The sequence below is a fragment of the Polypterus senegalus genome, chromosome 4 (assembly GCF_016835505.1).
Source record: "Polypterus senegalus isolate Bchr_013 chromosome 4, ASM1683550v1, whole genome shotgun sequence".
NCBI lineage: Eukaryota > Metazoa > Chordata > Cladistia > Polypteriformes > Polypteridae > Polypterus > Polypterus senegalus.
In genome coordinates this window covers 12,366,203-12,382,295 of record NC_053157.1, presented here as the reverse complement: position 1 = coordinate 12,382,295, position 16,093 = coordinate 12,366,203, and the positions used below count along the sequence as shown (strand labels likewise).

The 16,093-nt window shown below is 42.9% G+C and overlaps 2 non-coding genes across 2 annotated transcripts; both read left to right on the top strand.

The window, feature by feature from the left end:
• The first annotated feature begins 3,154 nt into the window (after window positions 1-3,154).
• Window positions 3,155-3,268, top strand: trnal-caa. Its single transcript has 2 exons — window positions 3,155-3,192; window positions 3,223-3,268. It is a non-coding gene; the product is annotated as a tRNA-Leu (tRNA).
• Window positions 3,269-15,401: 12,133 nt separating this feature from the next.
• On the top strand, window positions 15,402-15,483 carry trnas-uga. The gene has a single exon. It is a non-coding gene; the product is annotated as a tRNA-Ser (tRNA).
• The last annotated feature ends 610 nt before the right edge of the window (window positions 15,484-16,093 follow it).

The following is a 16,093-nucleotide window of genomic DNA, read 5'->3' as shown; positions in this document are numbered from 1 at the left end:
ATAAACATCTCTGATTTCAAAAACAATAAATCAATCAATCAATGACCAATATAGCCACTCTTCTTTCCAATAACAGTCATAAGCCTTTCCATTCATGGAGTCTGTCAGTTTCTTGATCTGTTGACGATCAGCTTTTTGTGGAGCAGTGACTACAGCCTCCCAGACACTCTTCAGAGAGGTGGATTGTTTTTCTCCCCCGTAAATCTAGCGTTTAAGAAGTGCCCACAAGTTCTCGATAGGGTTTAGGTCAGATGAGGAAGGGGGGCCATGTCATTATTCCTTCATCTTTAAGGCCTTTACTGGCTGGCCACGCAGTGGAGAACTTCAATGCAAGTGATGGAGCATTGGTCTGCATAAAAATCATGGTCCTGTATCACTGTTTGAAGAAAGTGTCTTCGAAAAACTGGCAGTAGGTTTGGGAGTTGATTTTGAGTTCATCTTCAATGCAAAAAGGTCCAACTAGCTCATCTTTAAAAATACCAGCTCATACCAGTGCCCCACCTCCACGTTGGAGTGGAGCTCTGTGCCCATTACTGATCCACAGGTCCATCCATCTGGTCCATCAAGAGTCACTCTCATCTCATCGGTCCATAAAACCTTTGAAAAAAATCTGTCTTCAGATATTTCTTGGCCCAGTTTTGACGTTTCAACTTATGTTTCTTGTTCAGTGGTGGTTGGGTTTCAGCCCTCCTTACCTTGGCCATGTCTTTGAGCACTGAACACCTTGTACTTCTGGGCACTCCAGGTAGGTTGCAGCTCTGAAATATGAAAGTACTGGAGGATAATGGGTTCCTGGTAGCTTCACGTTTGATTCTTCTCAAATCTTTGGCAGCTAATTTGCGTCTTTTGTTCTCAACACGTTTCTTGCGACCCTGTTGACTATTTGCAACAAAATGTTTGATGGTTCTGTGATCACACACCAATATCTTAGCAATTCCAAAAGTGCTGCATCCCTCTGAAAGACTTTGTACAATTTTGGACTTTTCAGAGTCAGTTAAATCTCTTTTTTTTTGAGTAAAACTAGCTGCCTAATAATTCTGCACACCTTGATATAGGGTGTTGATCTCCTTAGGCCACACCCTCCCTCATTACACAAATACACATCACCTGACGTGCTTAAATCCAATAAGCATTCAAGTTAATACAGCTTGGAGTTGGAATATACGCATAAAAAATGATGATATGGTCAAAATACTCACTTGCCTAATAATTGTGCACACAGTGTATATATTTTTTCTTCATTGTGAATGTGCAGTAGTGTGTTGTTGTTGTGTTCTGTTTAATATATTTAATCACTTATTTGACATACCTGCTTTTGCGTGCTTGTGTAAACCGTCGATTGAGGGGAACATATTTGTTAGCGGTACGGCTTGATTTATAAGATTCATCTCAGTAATTTATCCAGACCACAGGTCTTGGTAGTGTAGCTGCCTGCTGGGTAAGGGGTCGGCCGTTACACCGTGCCCTACATGCCTACGTGCTAACGGGCCTTTTGAGAGTGTGAAGTAACTTGTAAAACAGCACTTATTGAAGTGTTGAGCCGTACGTTTAAAGCGTACAGAAGAAGAAACTAAGAATCTTGAAGTCTAGAAGAAGAAGTAAAGCAGTTTTAAGTACAGAAATAACTAAAGTTATTTAGTCAGATGAGGTGGCTCGGGCATCTGATCAGGATGCCTCCTGGACGCCTCCCTGGCGAGGTGTTCCGGGCACGTCCAACCAGGAGAAGACCCCGGGGAAGACCTAGGACACGCTGGAGGCTGGCCTGGGAACGCCTTGGGATTCTCTTGGAAGAGCTGGAACAAGTGGCCAGGGAGAGGGAAGTCTGGGCCTCTCTGCTTAAGCTGCCGACCTTGGATAAGTGGAAGAGGATGGATGGATAACTAAAGTTTCTCAGAAGATAGAGAAGATATATTTTTCTTTTTTTTTTGCCTTTTATTCTACGTGTGTAACTACTTTTTTCTTTATTCTTGTGTGGATTGTTTGCTTTTAACTTTCACTAAATATTTTTAAAATGAACTTTTGGACTGAGAGATTTCTTTCGGCACGCGTTTTACCCGTGCTTGATCTCGCCTTATACTTCAGCGGCTACAGGTGGGTTGCCATTGACTTCTTGCCCGAATGGTTTCGTTGGTGATGCAATGGCGAAATGAGACTCGCGGGATCGTTCGCAGACACCACATTTGGAACACCTCAGATCCTGTTTGAGTAAGGTCCATGTTTCTGATCCATAAAAGAGGATTGGCAAGATCAGTGTCTGGAAGAGGTGAAGTTTGGTCAACATCTCAGGCACCATTTCGGGAAGGCGAACGCCATAGCTGCCTGTTTCGATTCTGCTGTAGATCTCAGCTGTGGAGTCCACTATCTTCTCCTAAACGAGAGAGCCTAGGTGATTGAAGTTCTGCACCTGCTCAATCCAGGGCCATCTTAATGGCATCATAAGCACCAGACTCAAGGACTTCAGGTCTTTCCCTATTATTTGGGTCCCCCTATGGAGATGTGGGTTCAAATCCCACTCCTGACAGTTTCGTTCTCACCCCCTCAAGTGCTTTCAATGAGTTCATTAGATCAAGCAATGAAACTTCTTGAATGAGGTTTATTTCTCTGTGACTCAAAATTTTTTCTCCTTGAATCTGATTTATTTAATCCTTGGACACAGCGATTTGATTGAACATGATGTATAATGTTACTTTCCATGTGCCTCAGAATTCCTGGTGTTTCGTGAAAGTACCTTAATACACCCTTCCTTTGCCAGCTCATAATCAAGTCAGGATGGAGTAGTGGTCTAAGGTGCCAGACTTTAGGTGTTTAAGAACCGTTAGGGTTTTATGGTCTCCCTATGGATGGGGTTGCTTTAATCCGTACTTCTGGTACCATTTTTCTCTCTCCTTGAAGCTTTTTTAGAATGTTCTTCAGAAGGCAACATTGCAACTTCTGCAATGGTGTTGTTGATAGTTTAGCAATGGATGTTGTCCAAAAACGGTTCATTTTATAACTGACTCAATGGATTTTCCACTCGAGTCTGACATGTACAACATCTCATGGTTCCAGTTTTCTCGAACATTTAGAATAACGTACCTGTCAATGTGTCAGAGCATAGCTGCTGTGACCCAGAATTTATCTTAATAGGACTTCATTGGAGCTCTCAGATGGTCAGGTCTGGATGGCCGAGTGGTCTAAGGCACCAGATTCAAGGACTTCAGGTCTTTCCCTATCCTCTGGGTGTTCTGGCCTCCCTATGGAGGCGTGGGTTCAAATCCCACTTCCGGCACCGTTTTTCACTCCCTAAGAAGTGTTTTCAGTAAGTTCTTGAGAAGGAAGAAAAGAAACTTCTGGAATGAGGTTGTTGAACATTTGGTACTGCATGATCTCCTAAAACAGTTTGTTTTTTGATATCTCAGATACTTTTCTCCAGGAGTCTGATTTGCACACTATTTGGAAGAACCAATTTCATCGAACATGCTGCCAAAGTTTGCTATGCACGTGTGTACGAATTGCTGGTGTTTCCCGAAAGTACCTACATAGGACCGTTTTTCGGTCAATTGTTTGTCATTTCATGACGGGGGAGTTTTCTAAGGTGCCACAGTCAAAGAATTTAGGTTTTTCACCAACTGCTGGATGTTCTGGTCTCTCTATGGAAGTGTGGTTTCAATTCCCACTCTTGACACCATCTTTCTCTACCCATGGAGCGTTTTCAGCATGTTCCTCAGAATAAGCAATGAAACATCTGCAATGTGTTGTATATTGTTCGGTAATGGGTATTGTCCAAAAACAGTTCCATTTAGAAAGGACTCACTGAATCTGACGTCCACGATCCCACGTAGTTCCAATTTTTTTGAACATTTAGAACAACTTACCAATCAATGTGTCGGAGAAGCAGTGCACTGAGAACTCTGTTTCTGCAAAACAGAAACAGACATAGGCATCAGAAATACCATGGGTCCCTATTCTCCCCTGCCAGTGCCCGTTGTGCCCATACATTAAGATGATCCTGGCTCAATCTGGACATCCCATAACAGCCTCCACACTTCTTTCCATATTTTGGAATCTTTCTGTGGGAATTTGTAGCCATTCAGCCCAGAAGGGTGATCCGGCTCGTAAGATCCTCATTGTTAGGGACCCGAGTGGCTGGACCAGGCCAAGGGGTCACCCACGTAACATCTGGCTGTGGCAGATAGAGGGTCATTTCTCGGTGGGGGGGTTGACTGGACGTGTGTCTGCTTGGTGGGCTCCTTATGTTCTTATGTAAAGTGCAGCTCCTCAGACATGTGTTATTTCCAAATCCGCCCACCCCGCTTTCCAACACATACAGTATACAAATAACATAAAAATCATGGAAGCAGAGCATCACAGATTGTCCACTCAGTTTTATCTCCTTATCATATAAAATATCCCACAAAGTTTCCCATTCTTCAGGCGTGCTATCCCAGAATCAAAGATTATTATTTGCTCACTCACATCTCAATCCTTTCAACTGTTCAGTCCACTTCATTCAGTACATCAGGGTTTTTTCGTGGTGGCCACCCCTAAACTGCATAGGACTTCAGTGCTCCACATGAAACAATCTGACCTCTCACACCTGTCCCCTCCACCATAAAGCTCGGGCTCTCTTTCTTCTTCTTCTTCTTCTCTTTCTTCTCTCCCTTGCTTTTCACACTCTTTTTTAACAGTACAGTTGTGGCCAAAAGTCTTGAGAATGACCCAAGTGTTAGTTTTCACAAAATGTGCTGCTTCAATGTTTTTAGATCTTTGTGTCAGATATTTCTCTGGCGTACTGAACTAGAATTACAAGCATTTCAGAAGTTTCAAAGGCTTTTATTGACAATTACATGAAGTTTATACACAGAGTCCATGTTTGCATTGTTGGCCTTTCTTTCTTTTTCAAGACCTCTGCAATTCGCCCTGGCAGGTTGTCCATCAACTTCTGGGCCAAATCCTGACTGATGGCAGCTAATTCTTGGAGAATCAATGCTAGGAGTTTATCAGAATTGGTGGATTTTTGTTTGTCCACACGCCTCTTGAAGATAGATAGATAGATAGATAGATAGATAGATAGATAGATAGATAGATAGATGTGAAAGGCACTACATGATATACAGATAAATGTGAAAGGCACTATATGATAGATAGATAGATATATGTGAAAGGCACTATAATAGATAGACAGACAGACAGATAGATAGATAGATAGATAGATAGATAGATAGATAGATAGATAGATAGATAGATAGATAGATAGATAGATAGATAGATAGATAGATAGATAGATAGATAGATAGATAGATAGATAGATAGATAGATAGATAGATAGATACTTTATTAATCCCAAGGGGAAATTCCCACACTCCAGCAGCAGCATACTGATAAAACAATATTAAATTAAAGAGTGATAACAATGTAGGTATAACAGACAATAACTCTGTATAATGTTAACGTTTACCCCCCTGGGTGGAATTGAAGAGTCGCATAGTGTGGGGGAGGAACGATCTCCTCAGCCTGTCACTGAAGCTACTCCTCTGTCTGGAGATGATCCTGTTCAGTGGATGCAGTGGATTCTCCATGATTGACAGGAGTCTGCTCAGCGCCCGTCGCTCTGCCACGGATGTCAAACTGTCCAGCTCTGTGCCTACAATAGAGCCTGCCTTCCTCACCAGTTTGTTCAGGCGTGGGGCATCCTTCTTCTTTATGCTGCCTCCCCAGCACACCACCACGTAGAAGAGGGCGCTCACCACAACCGTCTGATAGAACATCTTATTGCAGATGTTGAAGGACGCCAGCCTTCAAGTATAGTCGGCTCTGTCCTCTCTTGCACAGAGCATCAGTATTGGCAGTCCAGTTCAATTTATCATCCAGCTGCACTCCCAGGTATTTATAGGTCTGTCACCTCTGATGATCACGGGGTCCATGAGGGGCCTGGGCCTCCTAAAATCCACCACCAGCTCCTTGGTCTTGCTGGTGTTCAGGTGTAAGTGGTTTGAGTCAAGTTCTCAGTGGGGAGTTTCCAGGCCATGGACCCCAAATTTCGATGTTTTGTTCCGTCACTGTTGCCTTATGGCCCAGTGCTCCATCATGTTGGTCACCAAACTGTTCTTGGGTGGTTAGGAGGAGTTGCTCTAGGTTGATGTTTTGGTCCCATCACTGCCCTGCACTGCCTTGGCTGACATGAATGATCTCAGGATGCTTTACTGTTGGCCTGACACAGGACTGATGGTAGCGCCACTCACCTTTGCTTTGTCCCAGATGCCCCAAAACAATCGGAAAGGGGATTCATCCGAGAAAATGACTTGACCCCAGCAGTCCTCAACAGCACACCCCCTGTCCCTTTTGCAGAATATCAGTCTGTCCCTGATGTTTTTCTTGGCTTCTTTGTTGCTCTTCTTGAAACCCACCAGGCCATCCTCCAAAAGTCATCACCTCCCTTACACCTGCCTGCTGCCATTCCTGAACAAACTCTGCACTGGTGGCCCCCAATCCCACAGCCGCATCAACTTTAGGAGACATTTCTGGCACTTGCTGGACTTTCCTGGGTGCACTGAAGCCTTCTTCACACTGCTATTCTAACTCAATCAGCGTGACAGAGTGATCTCCAGCCTTGTCCTCATCGACACTCTCACCCGTGTGAACAAGAGGACCACTGACATGGCATCAGCACGTCCTTTTGTGGTGGGGCTGACATGCAGTGGAAATGCGTTTTTGGGGGACTGAGTTCATTTTCATGGCAAAGAGGGACTTAGCAATTAATTGCAATTCATCTGCTCACTCTTCAGAACATTCTGGAGTCGATGCAAATTGCCAATCATAAAAACTGAGAGGCAGTAAACTGTGTGAAAATGAATATTTGTGTCATTCTCAAAACTGTTGGCCACGACTGTAAAGCTCAGGCTCACTTTCGTCTTCTTCTCTCTCTGCCTTTTGGTGCTCTTTTTTAACACTACAGTATGTCCGTGTCTCTTTCCAAGGCACCCTCCCAGAAATCACGGCAACAGATCCACACCTCACAAAGGTCCTCCCTATTGACGTCTGTCCTGTTCACCCATCTTAAGCCTTACACTATGTTATATAGTAGCTCAAGAGCGGCGTTTGGGGGAGACAAGTGGGGCGACCGCTCCAGGCCCCGAGCCTAAGGGGGGGGGGCCCGCTTTTGAGAGCCGCGTGTCCCGTTCGAGCAGATTTGTCAAGTTATATTCTCCAGTATATATATATTTGAGATGCTTCGGAGAGGAACCCTTTTAAAATCCTTCTTCAAGGTTAAATTCCTTACATGTACGTCTTTGTAAACGTCCCATAGTCCACCTTCATCGCCCGAAAAGGGTCGCCAGTATAATCCCTTTCTAAAATAGGTAGAGCCCATTAGTCGCCGGGCTGGCTTCTCCTATCTATAGAGAAAGACACTGCAGATCCAGATTGGACTACAAAGATGTCATCGACGACTTTTCCATTCGGAATGCAAGAAAAGTGGATTTTCATCTCTGAACCCGGAAACAAGATAGAGATTTCATGAAGATACCTCTACGTTAATTTTACACTTCCTGTCGAAACACCGAAAGTCACATTTTATTTGTAGGCCATAAACATGTCCGAATATTAATACAGAAAAACATGATAGCCGGCAGATGTGACATCAGCGTGAATTATGACTGTGACATCCCGCATATCGAGACTCCCAGTATACTTGCAATTTGAGGCCCTGCTAATTTTCGCATGACACCGCATCGCATTTCGCACCATCGTGGTATCGTCATGAATTATGAATTGCACTTTTTTAATAGATTATATCCTTATATTTTGATAAAGGCCGCGTGTTATTTTGCAAAAATTAAGCTGAATACTGTAATGAGAAAATCCAGTGTATGTTAATATTATTTTTATCAAATTCACGTGCAAGTTTATACAGTCCACACATTCCGGTAACTGCGTTTGACGTAACCGGCCCCGCGTGGGGTTGGTCAGCCCGAGGCCCCGCCCACCTCCAGGGCCGTTTGAAGGAATTTGGGGGCCCCAAGCAAAATGGACATGGTGGCCCCCCGCACGCACGCGCGCACGCTTACGCAAAGGAACCACAGCATAGCCATACATATTTCTGCTAGCCTACCTGCTGCAAAATTGCACCATTTGTACAAGACAAGTAGAGCTATTTTATGTGTGTAATTTATCACTTACCACTGTCTTGTTTTTTCTTATCCTCCTCTTCCTTTCTCTTCTTTCTTTTTTGGCTTCCTGAAGCATAATTCCGCTTCATGATTGCCGAGGAAGGTTTGTATTTTGCCGGCAGCAGAGATCGCGTGGTTGGCTGGCTGCTGTCAGCGAGGGGGGCCCCCTTGAGGGGGATCCCGATAACAGTGTCATTGCACTTTACTGCATTCACTATCAATGGGGCGCTCACACAGTTTGTCGCTGCATTTTATTCTTAACCAGTCGTTGTCTTGGGGCCCCAGGCCAGCTCGGGGCCCCAAGCAATTGCTTGGTTTGCCTGCCTTGTCGCGACGGGCCTGCCCACCTCTAAGGCAGCCTCTGTACTAGCTGTCCCCCGCAGCTCCGCCCACGTAGTAGTGAAACAGGACAAACTTTAAAAATCGATAAAAAATATAAAATATGTAATTTGTATTGAGGGCGGCAGTTCGCTTCCCGGGTCCTCCCTGCGTGGAGTCTGCATGTTCTCGCCGTGTCTGCGTGGGTTTCCTCCCACAGTCCAAAGACATGCAGGTGAGGTGCATTGGCGATCCTAAATTGCCCCTAGTGTGTGCTTGGTGTGTGGGTATGTGTGACCTGCGGTGAACTGGCACACTGCCCGGGGTTTTTTTCCCGCCTTGCGCCCTCTGTTGGCTGGGATTGGCTCCAGCAGACCCCTGTGACCCTGTAGTTAGGATATAGCGGGTTGGATAATGGATGGATGGATGGATAATGAACTGAAGTGCATGTCTGAGACAGCGTGTCAAATAATTTGAGTACCAATCAACAGAGTCGTTTCTTAGAGGGAGAACAGAATGTTCCTCAAACCAAGAAAGACGACAATCTAGAATCAAAGGCATGTCCGGTGTGATAAAGAATTCACTCCAGACATCCGTATATTGAATCCTGGCTGCAAAAGTTTTAAATAATTGAACAGAGCTGTTCACAAGACTGAGTCCAAAACAGAACTGACTGACTAAGCAACATGGCGGCTTTAAAGGCCCATAGAGGAAAAGACGTCATTGGGGGCTGGAACCGGAAGTGACATCATAATAATAAGAATAATAATAATTCTTTGCATTTATATAACGCTTTTCTCGCCAAGGTTGCCAGAACCGGAAGTGACGTCATCAAAGGCGCCGGAACCTGGAGGGATTTCACAGGAAGGGTCTGCAAGGCACCCTGCTGCCCCCTGATCTGATGTGGCATTACAATTACTTGAGCCCTTTAGCTGCCTCCTACCCGCACATGTGTGACACCGGGTATACTGCAGCAATAAGTTAGAGAGATTTAACATTTATTTTATAGTATATTGTGATAGACGGCCGGCAGCTCAATCCGACCGGGACATCCCTGAACTGGAAGAGTAGAGGAAGACAGCCTTTCCAGGACACTGCCACTCCCAGGACGCTAGGTGGCAGCTCCCCTGGACGGGAGGAGTGGGCAGGAGGAGGAGTACAGGAAGCTAATCAAAGACTTTGTTAAATGGTGCGACTCAAACCACTTACAGCTGAACACCAGCAAAACTAAGGACCAGGTGGTGGATTTTAAGAGGCCCAGGCCTCTCATGGACCTCGTGATCATCACAGGTGACTGTGCAGAGGGTGCAGACCTATAAATACCTGGGAGTGCAGCTGGATGATAAATGGACTGGACTGCCAATACTGATGCTCTGTGTAAGAAAGGTCAGAGTCGACTATACTTCCTTAGAAGGCTGGCGTCCTTCAACATCTACAATAAGATGCTGCAGATGTTCTACCAGACGGTTATGGCGAGCACCCCCTTCTACGTGGTGGTGTGCTGGGGAGGCAGCATAAAGAAGAGGGACGCCTCACGCCTGGACAAACTGGTGAGGAAGGCAGGCTCTATTGTACACACGGAGCTGGACAGTTTGACATCCATGGCAGAGCGACGGGCGCTGAGCAGACTCCTGTCAATAATGGAGAATCCACTGAACAGGATCATCTCCAGACAGAGGAGCAGCTTCAGCGACAGACTGCTGTCACCGTCCTGCTCCACTGATAGACTAAGGAGACCCCACACTATGTGACTCTTCAATTCCACCCAGGGGAGTAAATGCTAACATTATTCAAAGTTATTGTTTGTTTTTACATGCATTATTGTCTGTCTATTATACTTTCATTGTTATCACTCTTTAATTTAATATTGTTTTTTGTATCAGTATACTGCTGCTGGATTATGTGAATTTCCCCTTGGGATTAATAAAGTATCTATCTATCTATCTATCTATCTGCCCTGGATTCCCTCAGGAGATCCTGGGACATGGAGTCCTTTTTCTCAGCCCTGTTGGGTGCCATGGGTGCCGCCAGGGGGAGCTCATAAAGCACCTGGGGACTCCTACTTTTCCTACAACCCAGAAGTACTTCAGAGTCAGGAGGACGGAAGCCCACAGTACTTCTGTGCTGCTTGAGAACTGATGATGTGTCGTTTGACCCGGAAGAGGAGGAGCACTTCAAGGAATATATTAAGGACTGGTAGAGACCCAGCAAGTGAGCCGGAGTTGGGAGGGTGTGTGACGGAGCTGCTGGGAGTGGAGGATTGTATTATTGTGATTATTAATTATTCTGAATTGTGGTGGTTGTGGTGTTTTGTACACTTTATTTAAGAAAAGAATTAAAAATTTTACTTGGTGCTTTTATACGTGTGTCCTGAACATCTGTCTGTTGGGTTTCACAGGGCAGCAGCGCCCTCTAGCGTCCACAATATACAGTTACATAAATAAAATGAAATGTATTTTAGAATATAACACTCTTTCCAAGGTGCATTTTGTGTTCATATTTAGTTCTACATTGGTCATGGCATTCTGGCCCAGCCATACAAGCAGTGCTCTTGTACAAAGTGTAAAGATGTCGGCTTTGGCAAATTCAAGTCCTTTGAGTATCTTGCCGAAGTTATCCATGGAGTTGCTCAGTTTCTAGTATTATCCGTCTATAGACCTACTAAATGCAATGCGTCTTTCTTTGAGGAATTCTCAGACTTGGTGTCAATTATAATTACGAACTATGACACGTTTCTAATAATTGGTGACTTTAACTTTCATATCGACAATCAGTGTGACCCGAAAGTAAAAGAATTCTTGAACCTCCTGGACTCTTTTGATTTAAGTCAGCACATTAGTCAGCCCACACATAAAGCAGGTCATACGTTAGACTTAGTAATGAACAAAGGACTAAAAGTTGATGTGAAGCAGATCATTGATATTGGCCTAGGAGATCATTTTCTTTTACTATATAATATAGAAATAATGATAGAAAATATTGTTCATTGTTAAAAAATGTTTCTTTGATTCATCAGCAGCTTCGAAATTTACAAATATTCTAAGCAACCAGTCCGTTTGTAGTGCTAACTATAATAGTGATAATGTAAATAGTAAGGTGGAAAATTTTAATACTAAGGTGAGAGCTGCTGCTGACATAGTCGCACCTGAAAAGACAGTTAAAAAATCTTTTAGCATCGTTACACCGTGGAAGACCCAAAGAGTGTCTGATTTAAAGAGGACATGCCGTAGAGCTGAGCGTAAATGGAGGAAAACTAAGCTAACGATCCACTATGAGATATTGAAGGTTAAAATAACAGAATACAATAACACAGTCCGTCTTGAGAGGCGCTGCTATTTCTCTAATATTATAAATAACAATGCTAGTAATCCCAGAGTCTTATTCTCTACGATTCATCGTCTACTAAGCCCAGGTCACTCGATGGAATGCCTCCAAAATACCTCTAGTTAAACTTGTGAGGCTTTTGCTTTATTTTTTAATCAAATACTGAACCACTCAAACCCCAGTACTCCATTTTGAACAAATTCAATTTTTTCACTAGGATAGATTTACCTGATTTATATAAAATCTCTCAACTGAGACCCTACACTTGCGTCCTTGACCCAATAACAAGTTTTTTCAAAGTAGTATTAGGCGTGCTAATTGATAGTATTCTTGACATAGTAAACTCACCATTCGATACGGGGGTCTTCCCAGACTGTCTTAAGACTGCTGTAGTTAAACCCCTGCTGAAGAAAAATAATCTTGACTCCTATGCTTTTGAAAATTTTAGACCCATTTCTAACCTGCTTTTCTTAAGTAAAATTCTAGAGAAGGCAGTGATTTTGCAGCTAAATGACCACCTCAATAAACCTGCTATTATAGATAAGTTTCAGTCGGGTTTCACAACAAATCACAGCACAGAAACTGCACTCGTTAAAGTAGTAAATGACTTGCGGGTAAATGCAGACATGTGGACTTTGCAACCAAGACATGCTGTTAACTGTTCTACTCTCACAGATAATCGAGTCGCTTGAAATCCTCTGCCTCCTTAAGGATGTTCAGAAATAGACCGTAATATTACCGCTCCTACTCCAGTCCAAATGTCTTCAATAAAGAGAAAACTGAAATTTTAGTGATCAGCAATAATGGATACAATGAGGCTATTAGAAATAAACTGGATACATTAGGATTAAAAGTCAAGACGGAGGTAAAAAGCTTAGGGGTGATTGTTGACTGTAATCTGAATTTTAAATCACATATTAATCAGATCATTAGGACAGCATTTTTTCACTTAAGAAACATAAGTAAAGTTAGACCTCTTATATCACTGAAAGATGCTGAGAAATTAGTTCACGTTTTTGTTTTCAGTCGACTAGATTACTGTAACGCACTCCTCTCAGGACTACCCAAAAAAGATATTAATCACTTGCAACGAGTGCAGAATGCAGCTGCTAGAATCCTAACTGGTAAAAGAAAATCCGAACACATTTCTCCAGTTTTGATGTCACTACACTGGTTACCTGTGTCATTCAGGATTGACTTTAAAATTCTGCTTATGGTTTATAAAGCCTTAAATAATCTCGCCCCATCTTATATATCGGAATGTCTGACACCTTATACTCCAAATCGTAACCTTAGATCTTCAAATGAGTGTCTCCTTGGAATTCCAAGAACAAAACTTAAAAGAAGTGGTGAGGCGGCCTTCTGCTGCTATGCACCTAAAATCTGGAATAGCCTGCCAATAGGAATTCACCAGGCTGATACAGTAGAGCAGTTTAAAACACTGCTGAAAACATATTACTTTAACATGGCCTTTTTATAACTTCATTTTAATCGTAATTTAACTCAATCCTGATACTCTATATGTTCAATCTCCTCAAAATAACTATTCATGGTGGCTCTATAATCCGTACTGACCCCTACTCTCTCTTCTGTTTCTTTTTCCGGCCTGCGCCACCACCACCTACTCAAAGCTTCATGATGCTCAAACAATGATGGACGGATTAAAAGGCAGAAGTCTACGTGACCATCATCATCATCAAGCCCTTCCGTGAGAATCCTAAATCCAAAGAGGACTGTTTCATTTATGTTAGGTAGAATGCCCAGAGGGGACTGGGTGGTCTCATGGTCTGGAATCCCTACAGATTTTATTTTTTCTCCAGCCGTCTGGAGTTTTTTTTTGTTTTTTCTGTCCCCCCTGGCCATTGAACCTTACTCTTACTCGATGTTAATGTTGATTTATTTTGTTTTATAATTGTGTCTTTCATTTTTCTATTCTTTAATATGTAAAGCACTTTGAGCTACTGTTTGTATGAAAATGTGCTATACACTGTGTGCACAATTATTAGGCAAGTGAGTATTTTGACCATATCATCATTTTTTATGCGTATATTCCAACTCCAAGCTGTATTAACTTGAATGCTTATTGGATTTAAGCACGTCAGGTGATGTGTATTTGTGTAATGAGGGAGGGTGTGGCCTAAGGAGATCAACACCCTATATCAAGGTGTGCAGAATTATTAGGCAGCTAGTTTTACTCAAAAAAGAGATTTAACTGACTCTGAAAAGTCAAAAATTGTAAAAAGTCTTTCAGAGGGATGCAGCACTTTTGGAATTGCTAAGATATTGGTGTGTGATCACAGAACCATCAAACATTTTGTTGCAAATAGTCAACAGGGTCGCAAGAAACGTGTTGAGAACAAAAGACGCAAATTAGCTGCCAAAGATTTGAGAAGAATCAAACGTGAAGCTACCAGGAACCCATTATCCTCCAGTACTTTCATATTCCAGAGCTGCAACCTACCTGGAGTGCCCAGAAGTACAAGGTGTTCAGAGCTCAAAGACCTGGCCAAGGTAAGGAGGGCTGAAACCCAACAACCACTGAACAAGAAACATAAGTTGAAACGTCAAAACTGGGCCAAGAAATATCTGAAGACAGATTTTTTTCAAAGGTTTTATGGACTGATGAGATGAGAGTGACTCTTGATGGACCAGATGGATGGACCTGTGGATCAGTAATGGGCACAGAGCTCCACTCCAACGTGGAGGTGGGGTACTGGTATGAGCTGGTATTTTTAAAGATGAGCTAGTTGGACCTTTTGCATTGAAGATGAACTCAAAATCAACTCCCAAACCTACTGCCAGTTTTTCGAAGACACTTTCTTCAAACAGTGATACAGGAAAAAGACCATGATTTGTATGCAGGCCAATGCTCCATCACTTGCATTGAAGTTCTCCACTGCGTGGCCAGCCAGTAAAGGCCTTAAAGATGAAGGAATAATGACATGGCCCCCCTTCCTCATCTGACCTAAACCCTATCGAGAACTTGTGGGCACTTCTTAAACGCTAGATTTACGGGGGAGAAAAACAATCCACCTCTCTGAAGAGTGTCTGGGAGGCTGTAGTCACTGCTCCACAAAAAGCTGATCGTCAACAGATCAAGAAACTGACAGACTCCATGAATGGAAAGGCTTATGACTGTTATTGGAAAGAAGGGTGGCTATATTGGTCATTGATTGATGGATTGATTTTTTGAAATGTCAGAGATGTTTATTTGTAAATTTTGAGGTGTTTGTTTATTATTCTCACTATAACAGATGAAAATAAACAAGTGAGATGGGAAAATTTTCATTTTTCCTTTAGTTGCATAATAAATCTGCACACTAATAGTTGCCTAATAATTGTGCGCACATATGTATTCCCCTGATGATGTTCACACTCACATTTCCGTTGTGAAACATTCAGGTTTCAGGTTTATTAACATTTTGGATTGACTGATAGCACTGTGTTTGTTCCATATTAAAATTAATCCTCAAAAATACAACTTGCCTAATAATTGTGCACACAGTGTAGAAATAAATGTTGTTGTTGTTTCAGAGCACATATTGACAAACAGAAGAAAGGGCGATTCGACGATTGAAGGAATTCAGGCGCGATTGCAGGGCTCTACCGTCAGTAGTCATGGCCGAGTGGTTAAGGCGATGGACTTGAAATCCATTGGGGTTTCCCCGCGCAGGTTCGAATCCTGCCGGCTACGTAGGTTAAACTTTAGCAAATTCAAGGTATTAAGCCTTAACTTGCCGCTCGACAATACAATTTGCAAATCTTGTCAGTAGCTCACGGCTCAATTAACAAAAACTGGTAGATGCTGCAATCAATAGGAGGCATAAGAACACATTCCGTTGACAGCTTACCAGTTTCTGTTCACAACACGAATACTGAACGCGCTTGTGCAAAGTTAAGTGTCCTTTCGGCACAGACTGCAGCAAAGCATTTGAGTGCAGTCTAGAAAATGATCAGCTGCCGTAAAAACGCCATACGTTGCAAACCCCCAAAGCAGTGACCGCCATAACTATACTGATATTGATACTAATGATTTAAAAAGAAAAAAAAACAGTCGGGTTCAAAGATTAAGCCTCAAAATCACTTGTTGCTCTGAATTTGGAGAGGAAGACTGTAAGGCCATTTTAACACAAACCTCATTTATTTCTTTTCGTTGCAGTGCTACGGGTGAAAGGCACTGCCAGGGTCTGAAGGCTTAAATTTACGAATGATTCCGGGTGTTAAATGACAGAATTCACATGTGATGTGAAACGAATCTAATAAGAATGGGGGATCAGTAAATCATGCACGTCAGCCTTCTTCGG